Below are 21,389 nucleotides of genomic sequence, written 5' to 3'. Positions count from 1 at the left end.
ATTTTAAGATGCTATTCACTTCACTATCACTAGAACTATCTTCTAAATTACTTATGTCTATAAATTCTATATCAGATTCAAGCGGATAATGCAGCAAAAGCTCTCTAGCTTCGGAAGAAAGAATTATTCCCTTTTGCTTTGTCATTCGAGGTCTAAGACTCGTTATCACTGGATCAGAAGACAATAGAAGATTATGCAAAATGTCTTCATTTGTCGCTGTCCTACTTATTTTTCTAATAATAAATAATAATAATAATAAAATTCTTTATTACTCAAACAAGGTACAATTTAAACACTTAACAGCGAGCCCTGCACTAGGGATCACCCTGTATCGCAGTGGCTCAATGAGATACAATTTTCGCTTAAAATTAATAAAATTATACATCAAGTCCGGTGGAAACTTAACTTACTAGTAGAATAATACAGTTAAAAATTATATTAAGAAAGATAGGGCATAACAAATCTTAGAATCTAAAACATTTAGAACAATCTTTAAAGATATTGAGATCAAGATGAAAATACAACAAAATTTTAAGTTATAAAAAAGGACATGTAACAATAGAAGTATTAGGTATGTAGTAAGTAATATGTTAATATGATATTGTGTGTGTGAGTGTGTTTGTGTGTGTGTGTGTGTGTGTGTGTGTATGTGTGTGTGTGTGTATGTGTGTGTGTGTGTGTGTGTGTGCGTGTGTGGGAGAGAGAGAAAGAGAGGTGTGTGTGTGTGTGTGTATGTTGCGTTTGGGTGTGTGACCACAGAGACGTATGGAACATTATGTTAGAGGTTTTATAATAATTTCTGTATGTAGGTAAGACAATTTTAATAGCCATTGACGGACTTGTTTTTTGGCCTGGTATGAATTGCAGAGTTTAATATTACAGCTATTTACCACCTTGTTGTAAATAACAGATTGCATGAACTCCGGAAGTTGTCGCGCGAATGAGGAATTTACTTGAGGCAGAGGAAGCCTAATTGATCGTTTGTTTAGAAGATCTTTATAATCCGGACAAGTAATGAATTTACGATGCATTTTGAGTGTAGATTTCAGTATAAACAGTTGACGTACATTTAGTACCCCCGCCTCAGCATACAGTAGATTGGTAGGATATAGGTATGTCTTTTTCAGCATCACCTTCAAGACTGATCTCTGGGCTCTTTCGAGCTCTAGCATTATTGTAACGCCTTTTCCACCCCATACGCTATTACAGTATGTTATTATGGATTCGCACAGGGATTGGTAGACCATTCGCAAGACTTTTATATCGGCGGAGTTCCTTAGGAGTTTCATGACATAGATTTGCTTTCTGACTCTTCCACCTAACTGTGATATGTGATGATTGAAAGATAAATTTTGGTCAATATGGTTCTCTCTGTATTTCGGGAAGTCTTTGTTACGAGCTTCTGCTGTTTCTTCAGATAGTTTTGAATTTTATCCAAAAATTGATAAAATTCAAAATTTTCTAAGTACTGTAAAAACACTGCAAATATGTATGTGGAATTTTATCCATGGTATTACATGCCATCGAGCTATTGATCCATGGAGCTGATATAATTAAACATTTTGGTGCTATGCCCATAGGAAAACTATCTGAAGAAGCAGCAGAAGCTCGTAACAAAGACTTCCGGAAATACAGAGAGAACCATTCCAGAAAAATAAGTAGGACAGCGACAAATGAAGACATTTTGCATAATCTTCTATTGTCTTCTGATCCAGTGATAACGAGTCTTAGACCTCGAATGACAAAGCAAAAGGGAATGATTCTTTCTTCCGAAGCTAGAGAGCTTTTGCTGCATTATCCGCTTGAATCTGATATAGAATTTATAGACATAAGTAATTTAGAAGATAGTTCTAGTGATAGTGAAGTGAATAGCATTTTAAAATAATGGCTAACTTTTTTGTATTTAATATCTTTTGTCTTTTACAAGTTAAGTAGTATATTTTTGTTTAAGTATCTCTTAAGATTATATTATTATTTTGTTAAAACTTATGTAGGTAACCAATTAATAAGAGTTGTAAGAATGTATTGTCACAATTTATGGCGAGCAATAGTGATAGATAAAAGTTAATTAATTTTGAGAAATTTTATAACGAAAAAACATAAGTAAAGGTTATTCATCAATTATAATTAATTATGTTCTGGGTAGGTAGCTTCAAAATATTTTTTGTTCATTTTAACTTTGTCACTTGTGTTGTAATGTATTTCTGTATAGTATTTAACATAGAACTAAGCTTATAATAAATTAATAAAACATAAAACTGAATTTTGAAATGTTGAATTTTTTGTCCTTTTCTGACCCATTTTTTTCAAAGAATTGCAACTTTAGGCAGATGCTGATTTTGCATTTGAGTAGTCAACTAGACAAAGATTACAGAAAATAAGGTCTCGCAGCTGGATCGGTATGGACTTGGCAGAAATTTAACTGTCTTTGATACGTTTCATACAAAAAAAACAGAAAATGTTTTTTTCTGACCAAAGTATAAACTTTAGGAAAAAATGACCTAACATAACATTTATTGTGTTTGATTAGCTCTATCTATTGGCATAATCAAATATGTGATAAACGAAAGTTGAATCGTAAGTCCCTGCAATAGCACTTTCGACCCAATGTGCATCGCACCAGGATTTAATCTGGCGTTTTCCCGGTCTTTACGGTGTCCGCTTAACTAATCTGAAGATACCAATAAGAGGTTTGTTTTGTTACAGAGGCGACTGCCTGTCTGATCTTCCAACTAGAAAAGATAGATTACACTACACATCATATTATAGATACCTATCATATAAGTACTTGCCTCTAAAAAAAAGTTGGGCACCATAATAAAGAACATTACGATTATCTAAACCTGTTACATTATTTTAAGTTTATGAAGTTACGTACGACTTACCTTAAAACTAACGTTGTCTCGAGGCAAAATTAATGTTGACTGCCTGTAGCCAGGTTATATCTGTAAAGAAGAGAAATGGGGAAATTAATATTAACATGTAGGTATTCTGCTATCAAGTCCTAGGTACACAACATATCTATTATCATAAATATCTTGTGAGGAAATGAGGAGAACCCCTATAACTGATACATTAAAAAAAAACCTGTTGAGAGTGACGAATTGATAGATAGGTTATAGGTTTCTACCTATTTCCAATTATATGTTAGGTACTTGCCTAAATTATTGTTAAATCTTTTAACTACTCCTTGATTCTGTTCAAAAGTTGTTCTATGCTAATAAATTCTTATCGTTTACATACCCAGGCTTTAACTTTAATCTGCAAACCAAACTAGGTAGGTATGTAGGTACTTAGTTGGATTCTTCAATAAAATTGAATCCTGATGTGGTTTGAAGTTAGATTTTAATTTCATGCATTGAAATAATGCAATATTGGCGATTTCGTAATGCAAATGGAGTTCATTTAGTAATCAGAAGTAGGCAGGTATATCCTCGCGATCTGTGACGTGGCTCATTGTTTCGACCGATCTCGATGGCTAATGGCATGGTGACTGTAAACAGCTGTGACGAAATTTTTCAGATAACCTCTGTTACCTTTGTTCCTACTTGCTTGCATAGAAGGTGGAGTTTTAGTTTTATGAACGTTGTAGGTATGTTTATTATTATTTATTTTTTAGTTCTAAGTCTGAAATGCAAAGATTACCGTAACAGTTTGTTTTATAATATATTGAGAAGAATTTAATTTTTAGAAAAAAATAATATTTATTTTATACCTATGAGAATTCGTAAGAAAATTCTGATCTCGTTGATGTCTTTTATATGAAAATCCCGCACTTAAGCACGTATTCTAATGTTAGGTATAATTTTCCCTTGTAGATTGTTATGGGTACCAATAATAATGTATCTATTTATTCTTAAAATGTGGTCTGTATTTTTGTAGTTTTATATTGTTATCAGTAAGTAGCTCTCAACTCAAATTATTGATCGGCGATGACTTTGTGATATTTAAGTATTTAATTTTATTAAACGTAAGATTTTTTCTGAATCACAGTCTATATATTTACTTTTAAAACATTTTACTCTCCCATTCAAAGATAACCTACTTTCAAGATAGGCGTGTGGTGTTTACTGTGATAAGATGTCTCAGACTGTCTGCGGCTTGATAGATATGACTTCGATAACTATAGTGCCATCCAACGCAGGTATGATATTAATGGTTACTTACTTTATTTTATATATTTTATTAAAGGATAAGTCGTAACCCATAAGTGTACTATGTAAATAACGGTACTTTATAGCTTTTAATCTGTTATATAAAACAACACACAAATGAAGATACTACGAGCGCGTATAACTACGAGCAGGTAGTACTAATTTTGTTAATAGTTATTAACTTGTATCGTATGCAATACATAACTACTAATTACTTCAGTTATGGCAGCAACTAAACTAGATCCATCTCTGGAAATAATCCTATGTTCGTTCCTAGGTTTCGATATAAGTATATGTTTGGAGGCCCTCAGCGTAACAATAAGTAAGTACTTAAGTAAAAAAAACATCTATATGTAACTCGTCTGTACCGATTTTCATAAAACGGTAACGCAGCGGCATAGAATAAGGAATAATACTACGGTTTAGGTGTGCAGCGGTTTAGGCGTGAAAAGGTGACAGACATACAGAACAGACTTACTTTTACATTTAAGTATAATATTAGTTTGGATGTACAGTGTATACCTACCATCAAATCATTACTTGCCGATAAAGTTAGTGATCAATAATAAGAGGTGTTAGGTTAGGATACAAGGGCGTGATGCGTTATATTGCCGTCTAGGAACACTGTATGACACGCAGAGTGACGGTATGTCAAGATAACCGCAATATTTATCTAATTCGTTATGATCTGATAATGAGTTCCGATAATGTGAAGTCATGTCTCATACTATATACACGTTTATTTTATACCTAGGTACGTGTCGCATATCTTATCTATGAGCTTAGGTCTAATACCTATCAACCTGTAGAATGTACTGAATATTAGGTAAAAATATTCACCGGCTAATAGGCATCATGCAACATAATTCAATACGTATAGATACTATACTACTTATATACTTAGCTAATTAATCGTATTAAAAGACGTTGGGAAGTATTCTTATCAGGGGAATAGCTACTAATCCATATCCGATTGTCTTTATCGTAATAATTGAATTATGTATTGCGGATTTTACACGTATTCTTATTTGATTTAACAAGTTGATTAACGTGAGACAATACTGTATAATCATGTAAGTAAACGTACGGAGTTCCATACGAATTAGCATAGGTAGAGACAAAGTATAAACTATCGAAGTATTCAACGCGGTTCTCGTAACAATAGGAGGTTAAAAGTGTTAATGCGGTAGTGGGAATCATATGGTCTATGAGTGTTATTGAGCAACTGCTAGGCATCGAGCCATGTATTTACAGTAATTAGGTGCGTTATGCGGCATGTATGACGTAACGTAACTAATCATCGGATCGGATGGGCTCATGCCTCGACGGCCGCAACCTTTGTCATCGTACAATACGTGTCCCCTCGAGCACAATATGCGATATGTGTCGCAAACGTCGCGTCGTATGCGCACGTCTCTCCAGTCAGCACTTAAAGTATCCGCGTCCACTGGTACTAATCATAATCGTGCATGCCATCTCTATCGCTTTTCCGAATCACTAGGTATATATCCCACACAGTCAAAGTTCAATCGAATTTATTGTATGGGAGTAGGTAGAGTCGCTTATGGGCGAAGTGATATCATTTTCTGATATTCTGTAAGTGGGTGTGGTGACGTAATAAGAATGCGTTTATTGCAACACGCCGCGTTTGAAGACAGCGACGGGATTTTGTTTATTTATGTTATAATAATATACACCTGTTTGATAGTATCTATTGGAGGATATACTTAGTTACTTACTTAAAAGCTTTGAAGAAGATGAATCGCTTTGTTATTGTGATTAGGTGATTACGGGTTAGCCCGTGCCAGCTAAGTGGGTCATTGGCTGGTCTGCAGCGTTGCATATTATGTAACAACTGCATCGCATAGTATAGGTCGCTTACACCGTTCTTGTCGCGTTTCATATCGAGACATTTCAACTTTGCCGAGTAGGTTTATATTAACAAACTAGCTTGAATGTTATGTAGATGAAGTGATTCTACAAATCAATTAGTAAAAACAACTTATAGTTGATGATATTGCTCTATCTCGTCCCTGATTCCGGCAATGTGTTTCAATGTAACTATTAACCGTCTCGCATAGAATAAGGAATAATACTACGTAAATTACGTATTGGCAGCCCTCAGACGTCACACACACAGTTGCTAGTGTCTGTTTAAAACAAGACTCGTGTTTGTATGAAGTGTCCGGGGTGTACTGTTTGGACTAAACATAGGCTCAGGCTTTTTATTATCTAATTAAAGTCTTTGACAATACTTTAAAATCAAGTAACTACTGCGTGTTTATATTGAACAACGGTAATTGTAGGGTAAGTACCTACTTTACTTTTAGCTTGTGATTACTGAATCGATTTCTACTTACATGGAAATGTTTCTGCAACACATTGATGAATTACGATTTCTATATGAACTTATTGAAATTGTTTTTTAACGTATTATATCACTTTGGAGCCTATCAGGCAATTATTATGACACCGAAGCTTATCTCGCATGTAAAAAAGCAAAACTGTAAAGGAAGTGACTCTACGGCTATCTGCTGTCAGTAGGTACCTATTAATATTACAATATTTAGTTTTTATTTTATAAATTAGGCATGAGTTGGCTAAAAAGACTAAGTAATTATTTTATATTGAAATTAAATCGGAGTGCTTAGGCTGTTCTTTGTTTCATAGTAACACTATCACGTGAACCACTCACTAGAATCAATTTATGTGTGTTATCCAACACAGTAAGTAGATTATTTTTCTTTTTAGTGTACATGTAGGACCGTAGGTGTCCTACAAGGAGTGTAGACTGCGGCGGTCGCATGCATGTCATGGCCCTCACGTGGGAATACATCGTACTTGGAACCCTGTTTGTATTCACCACAAGCGGCCAATGTTTAATGTAGTTTATACATGCCCGAGCATTCACAAAGACACAAGGAAAAATGCTCCCTGCTTAGAATTTTTCATGGCCATAATTTCCTAATCTGTAGGCAAATTTTAGAAGTCTACCATAAATTTGTCAGGGGCGATCGTTAAATTACATTAGTGGATTCATAGACAACGCAGGTAACGACAGACTTGTGTACGGTAAGACGTATTTATCAAGCGTAAACCAATGAAAAACCGACTAATACTAGAATATGTTTTAAGTATATTTGATTATCAAAAAGATAACATATACAATTACCAAATTACGAGCAATTCATTATTTAATCATAAGGAAAACGATTTGTCATCGTATCAGTTGAACAAATGGATAGTGGAATCGATAATATATGAATACCTGGGTGAATCATCGTTCAGTAATGGCAAATAGGGAACGAAGGCAGATGAGGGGAAGCCCAAGATATATTGTTATTCTGCTACCGTCCCCGGCTTCAACTAACAGCATAAATAAAAGATCACCTGTAGATATATAAGTATATGAACGAATGACAAAGAACAATAATTATCTCGTGCATCTATCTGACGGTTCAGGCTGGAATATTTCCCTTGTTTTAGTGTTTTTACGCGAAGGTGAATTCCGTTTCATTAGGAAATTTAAAAACAAAGAATTAGTAAGCACCTACTGCTAAGAACACGTCATGATTAAATCATAAACAACCTATATACGTCCCACTGCTGCGCACAGCCCCCCCCCCTCCAACCGGAGGGGGCATGGAGCATACTCCACCACGCTGCTCCACTGCGGGTTGATGTAGGTGATTTTACGGCTAAGAGCTGGGATCGACAGCTTAACGTGCCCTCTGAAGCAAGGTATCAGAACAGAAAAAACGTACGATACGTTAAAGATGATTAAAGATAGCAAAAGTAATAAATAACAATTTTTCAGTATTTTATGAAGCAAGTTTGAATCATCAATTTGTATCGCGTCATCGGCGATAATAGCAATATTCTTAAGGGCCGTCAAGAAATCTTTGTCAGGTAGAAATTAAAGAAGCTAGCTGGCTGTTTAAGTAAACAATAGGTATGCCAGGAGGTACATAGCAATAGATGTAATTAATGAAACAATGAGCTGTGAGCCTAATTAAACATGTACTGCGTTTATTTGATTGTTACAACATGAAAGAACCTGAAATTATTATTAATTAGTTGCCAATTCTAGTTCATTTGTTTGTATATTATCGTCTCAAAAATCATGATCGAGCCAAAGGCCCCTGACATAGCTCATGTAACGATTATTCATTTACATCAGTAAATAGTAACCGGGACCAACGGCTTAACGTGCCTTCCGAAGCACGGATCATTATACTTTCGGACAATCTGGTGAAAAGCCTGTAACGTTCTAACCAAACTAGGGATCACCGGGATTCGAACCCGGGGCCTCAGGATCGGGAGTCCAACGCTCAACCACTGCACCACAGAGGCCGTTATATTGATGTGATAACGAAAGAAAGACATCAATAAAATAAATAAATAATTTACAGTTGGCGTGGAGTGGGTGTATCTACTATACATCTTTGCCTACCCCTTTGGGGATACAGGCGTGATGCTGCTGTTTTATGTGTTCTCGGGGTAAAGTGTCTTATAAGTTTTTTCATAGCAGAGAGGAAGTGACATGACATTTTTGGCAATAACCCGCAGCCGGTTCCTCTGGCTCGTGGTTTATGATTGCTTCAAGGCCCTTCCTGGTACCCTTCACACCGAAACGAGACACCTTATTGTGATTACACCTTTTTTGTAACGCCATATTCGACAATTTATTTCAATTTTGCCATTGCATAGGTACCTACTCCGAGTGCGGTCACGAGTACTAATATGTATCTTTGAAACCATGTCACATTAACTGTTTTGACAAATTAAACCGTAATTCTCATAAAATGTCAAATATGATAGTGCGACAGGGTTCTAAATTAGGTACACGATAGTGCTCACGACTGTACAGGTACCGGGTTTTGTTTCTAGTAGTTGGATGTTGTGTAACATCACATCGTATCGTGTAATGTAACATGTTACATGGAAGTCATCCTGATAGTTTAACGTCGATTTGTTTTCCGTTTGTCTCCCATAAATCTACATTTTACCGAGAGGATTAAATACTTCAAAATATAATATAAATAAATACATACATACATACATAAACTCACGCCCGTAATCCCTAATGGGGTGGGCAGAGCCACAAGTAATCAAAGACAACTTGCAGCCACTGTTGATACGAAGTCCAAAGATGGATATGATGAACCTTATGGTGATAAGGGATCAGCCTATCGCCCATAACATTAGTCCATCATGTAATATAAATAAATACTTCAATATAATTAGATTTATTTAGTTAACATTTGGCAACAAGGTTACGTACTAACGGGGTACTACTTAGGACATAATATACGACCCCTACGACCCGATTACTCTAGAGGCGGCCAATCAGCTCGCGACAGCAAACACTTCAGGACCTCGATACCGACCCCGCCGACGGCGTGGTCGACGATTTCCCTCAATCAGCGCTTATCGCTATCGACCCACTCAAAAAAAAAAAACAGGGTACTACCTATACAGGGTGTTAGTGATGATGATGTGATCCAACCGATTTCGGTTACGGCGACCGCTTCAACTCAGACGTTCATGTGCTCGCATGTGGCTTATATAGCCAATCTTATTGGAAAAGATCCTAGCACATAACAAACATAGCATAGCTCGCATACTGACGGGGATGATGATTTTTTAATTAAGTATTTTCTATTCTATACTTTTGTGAAAATTCCACTTGATATCAACTCAGAATCGTAGTCTGAATCATCCCTCAAAGTTTACGTTACGATGTCACTAACCAATGTCAATGTATACAGGTATACACAATACGTAGATATGTGGTTAAAAATGCTCGGAAAAAGCTTTCCGTGACATGAATACTGAGACAGTCTGCCGAAAATGTGTAGGTAGAGCAGGGTAGAGCTAACATTTTTTTTCTGTATTTAAGCATAAGGCTAAGTCACTTTAAAACTGCAAACACTAAAATTATGGCAAGCATTTTTAAGCGTAGGTACCTACATGAGATTGTTACTTAGATTACGACAATTGAGGCTGCTTTTTATGATCTTTTTTTCTGTCTATTTCTCACATAAATACAAAATGTTTTTGTAAAGTATTGTACTAACTTTTCTTATTATAATTTTAGTTTAATACTTTAGTTGAATACGTATTATATTGAGTATTTATTAATATATGTACGTATAGACTATTATATTAACTTTAGTTTACTTTTATTTATTTCTTGTTGCACCATCCCGCATCCAAGTTTAGTAAATGTTTGTTTCATGGTAGTGGTTACCTGGAAGAAATTGCTCTGGAGCAATAAGGCCGCCCAAATTGTACTGTATTTATGTGTTATGTCTGATTGTTAAAATTAAGTTCTGTGCAATAATGTAGATGATGTGGTTGATTGTACGCTATTGTACGTGTACTTATGTGGACACCCTACATGTATTTTTAACATAAATCGTATATTGTTTGTTATCCCATGAAAATAAATAAATAAATAAATAATGTTATTATAGTGTTTAAATCCTACGTTATTGCCTTGGCTTGTAATTTTTTACCGCCAATAAGCGGTTTCGGGTGGTTTAATTATAAAAGTATGGAATACGAGGTTCGGTAATCGGTAAGCGTTGACCTTATACTCGTTGAGTGACCGCCAACGGTTGATAGGTACCTATATTGGTTTCAAGAGCTTTCCTTGCTTTACACAGATACCTGCAGGGCTTCATCTACACTTGTCTTGATTCAGTTTTCATATAAATATACTTTTTTGTCGAACGTCTCGTCCGCCTAAAGTTTCTGCAGCTTGGCAACCTCTCATTAATTGGCCTAAGCTCCCTTTATTAATCTCAGCGAGAATTTCAACTCAAGGCTAATGCCGGTAGTAGTCGTTAAGCTGGGTCCAAAGATTAACTGAGTCGAAGGCCTTCAGGAGGCTTGATAAGTCTGACTCATCATTTCCCTAGCATTATTCCGTTTCTCACAGGGTTCGCTTGCCTAATCTGAAGATTTGATTGGTCGGGTTTTATTACAGAAGCGACTGCCTGTCTGACCTTCCAACTCGTGAAGGGAAAATCAGCCCAATGCAGGTTAGTTAGGTCACATACCTCTGAAAATGCATTCCTCGGGAATGTGGGTTTCCTCACGTTGTTTTCCTTCACCGCTGAGCACGGGATAAATCATGTATGATCTAAACATGGGTTCGAAAAAAAAATTCGACACTCATTGGTTTCGGCCTGAGCTGGATTCGAACCTATAAGACAAGTCTGAAGTTTGAAGTCTGACTAATGACTGGATTATTTTTACTTGGTGCACGGATGAACGCCTCTACCGATCCGCAGTGAGCAGCGTGGTTGAGGTATACTCAAAGTGTCTGCCTGCGTAGAAACGTAGGTACATACATGAACATGGCATACCTACATCTTGGTTACGCGCAGGAGATTGCAAGTCATTGAACTACTTAGGTATAAGGATTTATAAAAATTAACACATACGCACATCGTTTGATAAAATCATCAATTAATTATTTTAATTTACGAGCATGTTATCCACATAAGATTAAACGATGTTATTATCTGCTGAATTACTAAACGCACCCAATTTGACCTATTAAAAATTGCGATATCTCCGGATTATCGGGCTATATGATGGTCTGAAAGGTCTCGTCCGTGCTTCGGAAGGCACGTTAAGCCGTTGGTCCCGGTTACTACTTACTGATGTAAGTATGTAGTCGCAACATGAGCCATGTCAGGGGCTTTTGGCGGCTCAGTAATAACCCTGATACTAGGGCTGATGAGGTTGGTAATCCACCACATAACCCACACGATGGAAGAAGAAGATCGGGCTATTATCATTTATTAATAACAATGTCTTGAGGTTCATATTATCAGTGGGTTGGGTATCAATAATAGTTCTGCGAAAGGCGCGTGCGAGTAATTTCGCCTAACCGTTTTGGTATGCAATTGTTATTACGTAGTCACTGACTGGCCACGGTGGCCACTCATTGTGGCTTATCTATATAATTTCGCCCAGGGGCCCACTGTGAAACACGTCATGTTAGGTGACCTTATCCTTTTAAACTAGATTTAGTATTTAGAGTGTACCTAAGTAGAAGTAAGCTATATGAAACAGCTTATTTATCTTGCTATGAAAATCTTCGTCATCATCAGCCGTATGACGCCCACTGCTGGGCATAGGCCTCCCCCAAGGATCTCCACGACGATCGGTCCTGCGCTGCCCGCATCCAGCGGCTTCCCGCGACCTTCACCAGATCGTCGGTCCACCTTGTAGCGGGCCTACCCACTGAGCGTCGTCCGACACGTGGTCGCCATTCTAGAACCTTTCCGCCCCATCGGCCATCGGTTCTCCTCGCTATGTGTCCTGCCCACTGCCACTTCAGCTTTGCAATTCTCCGAGCTATGTCGGTGACTTTAGTTCTCCTGCGGATCTCCTCATTTCTGATTCGATCGAGCAGAGAAATACCGAGCATAGCTCTCTCCATTGCCCGCTGAGCAACACCGAGCCTCCTCACGAGACCCATAGTAAGCGGCCACGTCTCACTGCCGTACCTAGGTCATCACTGGCAACACGCACTGGTCAAAGACTTTCGTCTTGAGACACTGAGGTATTTTGGACGAGAAGATATTCCGCAGCTTCCCGAACGCTGCCCATCCGAGTTGGATTCGAGGAGAGATCTCTTTCTCGAAGTTGGACTTACCTAACTGGATTATTTGTCCTAGGTAAAAGTACTGGTCTACAACTTCGAGTGTAACGTTCCCAACCTGAACTGGAGTGGGTGCGACATGGTCGTTGGACATAATTTTTGTCTTTGCCATGTTAATGGTAAGACGCACTCGTTGGGATGCGTTACTGAGATGCTCGAGCATGGTGTTCAGGTCTTCCATTTCTTTTGTATGAACTTACTTTAAAAAAAGAAAAGAAAAAAGGAACTCAGGTTACGCTTAAAGAATAAGATTAACATCATTATCAATAAAAAATAGTTTGAATAAAATTGACTAATATCTAAAATATCGTTATCTTCTCAGAACCTCTCATCACATAAAGAGTGGATTCTTGCACGGTCAAGCGCGCCTCGTTATAATCCGCACGTAGTGTATGCACCGCGGCTATCGTCTTCGGCATTGACACTGCATGCCTGCACGCGACTCCACGTCGAAAATTCCGTTTTGTAATTGAAAATAACTTTCAATGAAATGGTAGCGAGTGCCGTCGCCCGCGCAGTCGTTGTGACGCAGCGTGATCGAGATGATGCGTATTTCATCGCTTAGACTGACATTGGAAGTGAATTTAAGTTTTTGTTTTTACGAGTTCAAATCTAGTTTTGTTAATACACACAGGTACATAAGCTTACGACTATATCCCAAGGTGGGATGGATGGGGTAGTCAAAGGTACATTCATCGCAAGATGAATTAAGTACTCACACCTTACCGAGCTTTGTATTAGAGTTAGTTGTGGGCGGTTTGATGAAATTATAAGCACTTTACTATATGAATATCCACATATAAAAAAAAAACCATAAAACAAAGATGCAGAAAGCTAAAATTCTTCTTACACATAGGAGACAATCGTTAAACTTTCAATGTCGTTTGCTTCTTAACAGACATTACATCATTGGTTCAATGAACAAAAATAAATCTTGACCTTGATTGAAATGCAAAACGGACAAAACCGCTGTTGCAAGTCTAGTTTTAAGCATGTTATAAAACCGGTATTTTTGTTCTTGCTCCTGTTTGAATGACCTACTCGAAACAACTAAGTACCTACAGTTTTTATGTCATACATTTTGTCAATAGAAAAGACTCTTCATTTCGACCGCAGACTTAGAATTCCTTCGAGCTTATTTCCACCATTTTCGTGTTTTATTTCTGATAGGTAAGTAAACTTAACTAAAAAGTTTTTCAGGGGTGAAGACCAATTGTTTCCCTATGCTATATAAAAATATGCTTATGTAACTGCCATACTCATGAAGGATGAAAACGCATTGATTCCGAAACAAATCTAGGAGTATTTAAACTATTCATGGGATTTAAAATTCCTCAAAATCTTTTATTTAAAATCACAGAGCTGAATAAAATTTTTGGACAGGAAAATTGTTAAAAGTATTAGGTGGTTTATTAGGTACGTTTCTGTTTATTAAATAATAGAACGAGTTTTATAAACACACCTGGCGTTTACGAGCCAGTTAAGAAGGAAGGTTACAAAGCACCTGACCGATTTATATACCTACTTACCTATTCTTTGATGTTTTATCATTAATATTGTTAAGGCGCGTAAGAGTTTGGATGATTTTATCTCGAAATATAAGTCAATGGTGCTTACAAAGATTGTTATGAAGATTATGATTTAATGCTTGGATCATTAGATTCTGTATCTTTTAGGTTACGTGATGTTTTATTTTCAGTTACATAATTAGTAGTATATCGATTTAATGATTTTAAGACCCAAAGATTTTAAACCCTTTATAATTCCAAACCACATTGTCAGGAGGTAAGTAAGAGTAGGTAACAGAGGCTTTTATTTGTCAGGATTCCGAGGTTTCTCTTTCAATTTATCTTCTGAACTGGGAGTATAGATAAATGGAAGTATATCATCACGTTCATTTTAGGATCTGTGTAATCAGAGTTCATGATAGAGAGAACTCACGTTCTCTCTGTCTTAACACAATCTGCTTACTTATTCAAAATATTTAAAGCAAAGTGAAGGCCTATGTTCCCAAAATTAAAAAAAAAAAACCTTTTTAGAGATTTTTTTTCTTGCCCAATATCAATAATGAGCAAACTTTCAAACACAATAACACTAGCTAATCATCTAAGAGGTACACTCGCCCGCAAAGTCACGCGTGGCTGTCACTTTTACTGGTATATCAACATACTTAAGAATAATAGGCAGTTGTCTACACCACTGGCATTAGTCCCGTAAGAATATGATGAAAATGTGGATTAAAAAAATTACAACCAGTGGACCACTTCGCAATAGTTGCTCCTAGAACTAGAGCGTAAGGTCTACGCACACGTGGTGGCACGTGCCGCGGATCGCAAGTGGCTTATTTACGAAATTTAATTGTAACTTATCATTTATTTATAGCAATACATAACCAAGATCATTATCGTAATATTAATCAAATCTTTCCGCCGTGCGGTGACGGACCAATATTTTTAACTAGCTTCCCGTGTTGCTTGGCACAGATAGATCTTGTTCTAATGATGCTGTCAAATGTTGTAAGTATAGCTAATTAGAAAGGTAGATTAGCTTCATATAATTGTGATATAGTGGTATTAAAAACCAGTGTAAGGATCTCTCCTTACACTGGTTTGCTCTATCCTGTGTGTGTGAGAGCGAGTATCTGGATTTGAGTGCCCGAACGAAGCGGATGCGTACGCGCATGTTGCCACCAGTGCTGCCACTTGCTCTACGCTTGCAATTATATAGCTATTGCAACATTGTTAACAGTCAAACAAAATATTACGTAAGTAAATGATTTTAACATGGACGTAAATAGAAGAAGACCTTGATTTTTGCCACGCCACATAACTACCGTTTCATTTTCATTGTTAATGATGTCTTGAAATAACATATAACTAGTTTAAACTGATATCTTGATGAAATGCGTCGAGGAAGTCACGGTCAGCAAATTCTAGAAAAAAAAAAGCTATTGCGACGTTGCTAAACAATTAGTATAAATTAGGTATAAAAAAGTCATTAACACGTAATTTGAAGATAACCGAGGTATTAGTAACCGCGGTAGAGCTAAATTCTATTTTGGACGTGACGCGAATTTATCGGTGCTGCGTGGAGGTAGGTATTGTTATGGTCATTCCTAATGATGAGTCTCCGTGGCAAAGATAACTTGTAGATTAAGGCATGTGTAGTGATTATGGTTGGTGAAATGGCTGGTGTGGTTTCGCAACACCCGGAGGCAGTACGGTAACCCTGAACTCGATTCGGCCGCGATCATTTTGCAACTAATCGCCAGTAGCGCAGGCTGCCGGCTCAAATGTAAACATTTGCAGGCGTACGTCGCCCGCGCAAGGCTGACGCGGACGTGCCCCCTCACCATCCAATGACTATCCTTGCACGAAGGTCAACAGAGCTCCTCCCAAAATTTGACCAACTATAGAAGGTCCAACCGTGTAATGCGTCTAACGACCGGTACATGTGGTAAGGTCAACTTTACTACGTGTTCTCTTTGGATGTGTTTTCTTAACCTTGTCGTCCACTCGCATCAGGATAACGATTGCGATTTTCCAACAGGTGCAGATTAAGTTTGGAAACGTAGAATCCCTGCTCTACAGAAACATTGCGATATAGAAAGATTTGATTGGATTTTTCAGACAACTTATACATTTTTAATGTATAAATCATCATCATCATCATTGGTCTTATACGTCTGTTTCAGACAATTTATGACGTCATTGCCTCGAAGAAATGCACTTTCTTTCATGGCTGTGCAAGGCAATCCTAGTGAGGCAAATCATGTATAAATAGATATAAATTATTAATGGATATTTAATATCCCAATTTGAAAAGCAAATTCTAAATATCGTTAATATTTCCCCTCTATGAAGCTACGGCATTTCCGCGGACCTTGATAATGATTAACATGTTAAGTTCAAGCGGGCGGCACGAGGCATTCCGTAGTATTTTCGAAATGGTCGAAATTAAAATCACCTTCCGTCCGACTTCCTATTTGCATTGCACATACAAACCACTATGCTCAAGGAACCGACCGACTTAAATGAATGTTTAGACAGTTCTATTAACGTCTTCTTTACAGCCTTTGTATTCGATCGTAGCCTCCATAATGTAGTTTTTTCTTAGTTCTACATCGTGTTTTAAAGGTCCTGTAAACTAGTGAGACTGGAGAAGAATTATCTTTTATCAAATTTTTAATCCAAAAATTGAATGAACATTCTAATAAAATTCTGTTCCTTTGTTTATATAGTACATACTTATAAAGGGGTTATCGCATTACTATTATTTCTAGCGCATAACTTCATGTAAGTATTGTTTTCTTTAATAGGAAATTCATGTAACGTCAAATATTTAGATAAAATTTCCAATGGGCACGATATAAAGACTTCTAATAGTGTGAAACGTTCCCTATTGGTCAATGAAGGATTCACGACTTTGAGTTTACTTTTGTAATTTTAATGTTCGCAAGGTTTGTTTGCAATGTCATGGCTGAATGTTTACAATGTAAATTAAAAACCATCAGTCTTACGTAATGTTTGCTAATTTTCAGTGAGTACCTACCATATACCGAGCGCAAAAATCTCAACTACTTATCATTATCATCATCCTCATCTTTATTAACCAACATAGACATAATTATGCGGGACCTACATACTTTTTCTTCTATCGTGTGAGTTGTGATGTGGAGTACCAACCCCATCAACTCTGGTGTCAGGGTTACTATTGAGCCGGCAAAAGCCCCTGACATGGCTCATGTAACGACTACTTACTTACATTAGTAATTAGTAACCGGATCATCTTACTTTCGGACAATCAGGTGATCAGCCTATAATGTCCTAACCAACACAGGGACCACGCAGTAATTTTTGTGATATGTCCCCACCGGGAATCGAACCCAGGACCTCCGGATCGTGATCCCAACGCTCAACCACTGGACCACGGAGGTCGTCGTCTTTTTCAATATTGTAGATTTGCCTTATGGCATTAACTACTTGACCGGACAAAGGGTAGCACAGAGAGCTCTTACCCGGTACAAAATTTAAGACAATCAGCCTGAAAGAGCCCAGCTGAGCGTGAACCTTCGCCCAGGGCGTCGTATGAAGGGATTCAGTTTAAAGAGTTACCTTTTAATGAGTTACAGAAAAGTATTATTGCAGTAGCAATAAATGGCTTAGGTTATCACATGAGAATTCTATCTACGGTAATAGCAATTTTGCCATATGCGGCAAATCTACAATAAGCTACGCTAACAAAAAGAAGTAATTAAATATGTAAAATCATTTATCGTTCTTAAAAGAGCAATTGACTAACACCCACTCGTTAGGTATGGGTTGTAAATGCTCGTAAATCTATTGGCTATTGTGAAGAAAAACATGACATAATGTTGCAGGTTATTATACATCTAATGCAAACGCACAAGACATCGTAAAATTGTTTTGCCAATAAGTAAAAACCTTAGCAGGATGTCTTCTTTGGTCTTTGGCCTCGATGATCTCTGATTTCATTTTTTTATTTGATGTCTTTCGTACTAGTAACATGGCTTTGTTTTTGGAATACGACTTGTTGCTTTATTTCGTGTTCGGATAAAAATAAGATGAAAGTAAAAATAACGTTTTTATAATACCAGCTATAAAAAGCAAGTAAGAGAAATATGTCACGATCGAAGCAAATGGAATTCCTAGTCTCTGCTTACCCTCGTGGGAAATAGGCGTGAGTTTATGTAGGTAGGTGTGTATGTACAATAGTAGATACAATAGTGTTGGCTTTCGTAAATGTCCTTGTACCTATATATATTATTAAGCCCACCCATCAATCAATGGCTGCAGCAAATTGCCTAACCGATTACAAAGAGAGAAGAGAAAAACTAGGTATTTAATGTAAGTAATGGTGATTTTTTAGAGTGTTTGAATGTGGTAAATCATTGCGGTCACTCTGCAAAATCTTAAATTTTACAAATGTCGATTACCTAAGTTGTAAGAACCTAATATTTAATACGTTGCATCCGTTGGACCATAAACCGTTATTACTCTACACGAACTACTAAATAAGTTTCTACGAAGTGACTAATTTAATTAAGATTTCGGAATGCTATGAAATAACGAGTATCACTATTTATTTTTATTTAACTCCACGTGATAAGTAAGGTCTTCGACACTTAGTCGGTACCCTAATGGAATCTAACAAAGTTCAACGAAACCACCTAATAATAAACTTAAAAAAACCTCCGCGAATTACTTCTCATTTTTTTTTGAGTTAAGAATGACAGGTTTTCGTATCAAGTTATGTTACTTACGTCAATGGAGAAGCCGATGAATTAATTCAGTTCTGCTGCGGCTATTTTTATGAAACCCGTTTGTCGACCTTCAATGATTTCCGATACTGACTGAGATCATGAGTAGGTATCCCTTGCGAAACTTATCTCATATTGCTAGTCCAACATTTCCAACTTACTTTTTGTTTACGCAAGCGAACATTATTAATAGCAAGTAAGTTATCAACATTGTTATCTATCATGTCGACTGAATTAAATTATTAAAATAAATTGTTTTAAAGTTTTAATTTTGCAATGTCCGCGAAATATCGTAGGAACCTTCCATCTGATTTCTGTCAAAACATCGATTGTATAAACCATGATCTACATAATTTTCATAATGTCAATGATTCGAGAACAGTCCACCGTTGGGCAACTTTTGTTATTTGGGTAATTTTCCGAAGACCTATGTATTTTTATAGCGACCGAAAGTTTGTGTTGCAAAATTAGTGTTTTATAATTTGACTCTGTTAAACTTCTGTTATGATATTGGGATATTGGGTTAGGTTAGGTCTATGATGATAAATATTTGTTACTTTTTGAGTTATAAAACTTACTTTACTCGTTAAAACGCCCTATGGCGAGGATGTATGTCATTACCAGTTGGTGAATTGATGTATTCTAACTGCATTGGGTCAAGGGCACGCGCGGCGTCCAGGACGTGTTACGATGGATGTGGCATCTTGGTAGGGAGGCGTAATCTCATGACATGTCAGTGGCCAGCCCGGTGACCTTACGTCACGCGTGCACCGCCTCGGAGCGACGCGCTGGGCATACTAACACCTGCAGAACGCCTTGGTGGATCCTTGGCTTCAAAACCGAGCTCCTTTCTTAGTATACTGTTGCGTTCACTAGTGATGTTTTCTACTCCACACAGCACATAATGTTGTCATTAACATGTTCAAAGTACACCCGATATTTCAATCGCAGGATGTTGGACCCCTATGTTGACATAATACTATCGTTTTCCCATTAAACCATAACGCGTTCGTGGTTTTAATAGGTACCTCAACTGATCTAGACTTCGAAAATGGCTATTAGGTACTTTTAGTCTCGGTCAGTATCGTAAGTCCGGTAGTTTGACTTCGTTTGATCTTTGTATCGCCTGACCTTTGATAGCACGCTTCTCTCATCAGCTCGCAGTGCTCATTAGCGCCTGTGAAATATTGGATCACTCTTCGAGGTCGACAGGTACACTGAATAATTTAGGAGCACACTGGTTCTATTGTCTTACATTTTTACTGAATACACTCCTTGTTCTTCTCGAACCTCAATCTTCAATTATTATCTTAATACCTACTACTTATCGTTAATCGTTACCTATACTAGGTACTAAAACATATTTTTGTACCATACAGTTTTTCGATATTAAATTTAGAAGTACTTTTAGAATTTAATTATAATACTTAAGCTATTATTAGATTTGCAATATTATTTCCTAGGCAGATAGAATAGGCTTAGAATAAATGAGTAGGTTTTGCATTAATTTTCCGCGGCCTAACATTACGAAAGATTCTGCGGTTGAGCTGAATGTAGTTTTAAATTCAACCTTCCGTCGGCATCATCAGATGATTTAGTCATATTCTAGTGTGGTAGGAGTCTCACCTGGGAGCGATCGGCGCAGCGATCGTGCCGTGTTCCTTCCGGAGGGTCCAGTCAATGGGCACAGACACTATGGACAATGTCCACTGGGTTATGGAACGATTAGTTTCGCAAGAGGGGGCGCTGTTGCGTGTATGTGTCGCGTGCGCCTGCGCTCGAGGCAGGTGCGGTTGTTACTGGCCGCGCGCGCCGGCCCCCCTCGCTTATATCACATCGCACCTCACGCGCCTTCAACTTGACTCCTCACTCCTCAGTCCTCGTGTCACCAACACCAGCTCCAACTACAACCTCAGTTATTGTTTTTCCAAATCACTACTTTGGTCTATTGTGACGTCTATGATAGACTACGGATGTTGCCATGTGATAGCCATTATGCAGAGCCAGCCTACACGCATAAGGATAATCGTCGATAGATTCATCTATCACGCATATATCATTAGCCTCAAAATGAATACTATTCAAACAAGTGTATTAAAATTGCTAGGTTTGTATACACTTGAATAAAATGATGGTAATGCTTACTTGTTTTTATAAAAAAATGTAATGTGCATTTTTGTGGGAAAACGTATGGTAGAAGTATCGTTTGTACGTTTACTACACGTGGTTTATAGCGTATTTACATTGTATTGAATTGTCGTTTTATGTGTCA

At 37.3% G+C, this 21,389-nt stretch overlaps 1 protein-coding gene across 2 annotated transcripts in view; it reads right to left on the bottom strand.

Annotated features, from left to right (window-relative positions):
- Window positions 1–20,930, bottom strand: part of LOC126367176 (elongation of very long chain fatty acids protein AAEL008004-like) — a 30,051-nt gene extending 9,121 nt beyond the window's left edge. For both annotated transcript variants that reach the window (XM_050010594.1, XM_050010592.1), the window contains exons 1-2: window positions 20,744–20,930; window positions 2,886–2,945 (exon numbers count right to left, since the gene is read on the bottom strand). The gene's annotated coding sequence lies outside the window, so the exon portion shown is untranslated. The remainder of the gene's footprint in view (window positions 1–2,885; window positions 2,946–20,743) is intronic.
- Between the last annotated feature and the right edge of the window lie 459 nt (window positions 20,931–21,389).

Source organism: Pectinophora gossypiella, chromosome 5 (genome assembly GCF_024362695.1).
Source record: "Pectinophora gossypiella chromosome 5, ilPecGoss1.1, whole genome shotgun sequence".
Lineage (NCBI taxonomy): Eukaryota > Metazoa > Arthropoda > Insecta > Lepidoptera > Gelechiidae > Pectinophora > Pectinophora gossypiella.
This window is presented reverse-complemented; position numbering and strand designations above follow the sequence as displayed.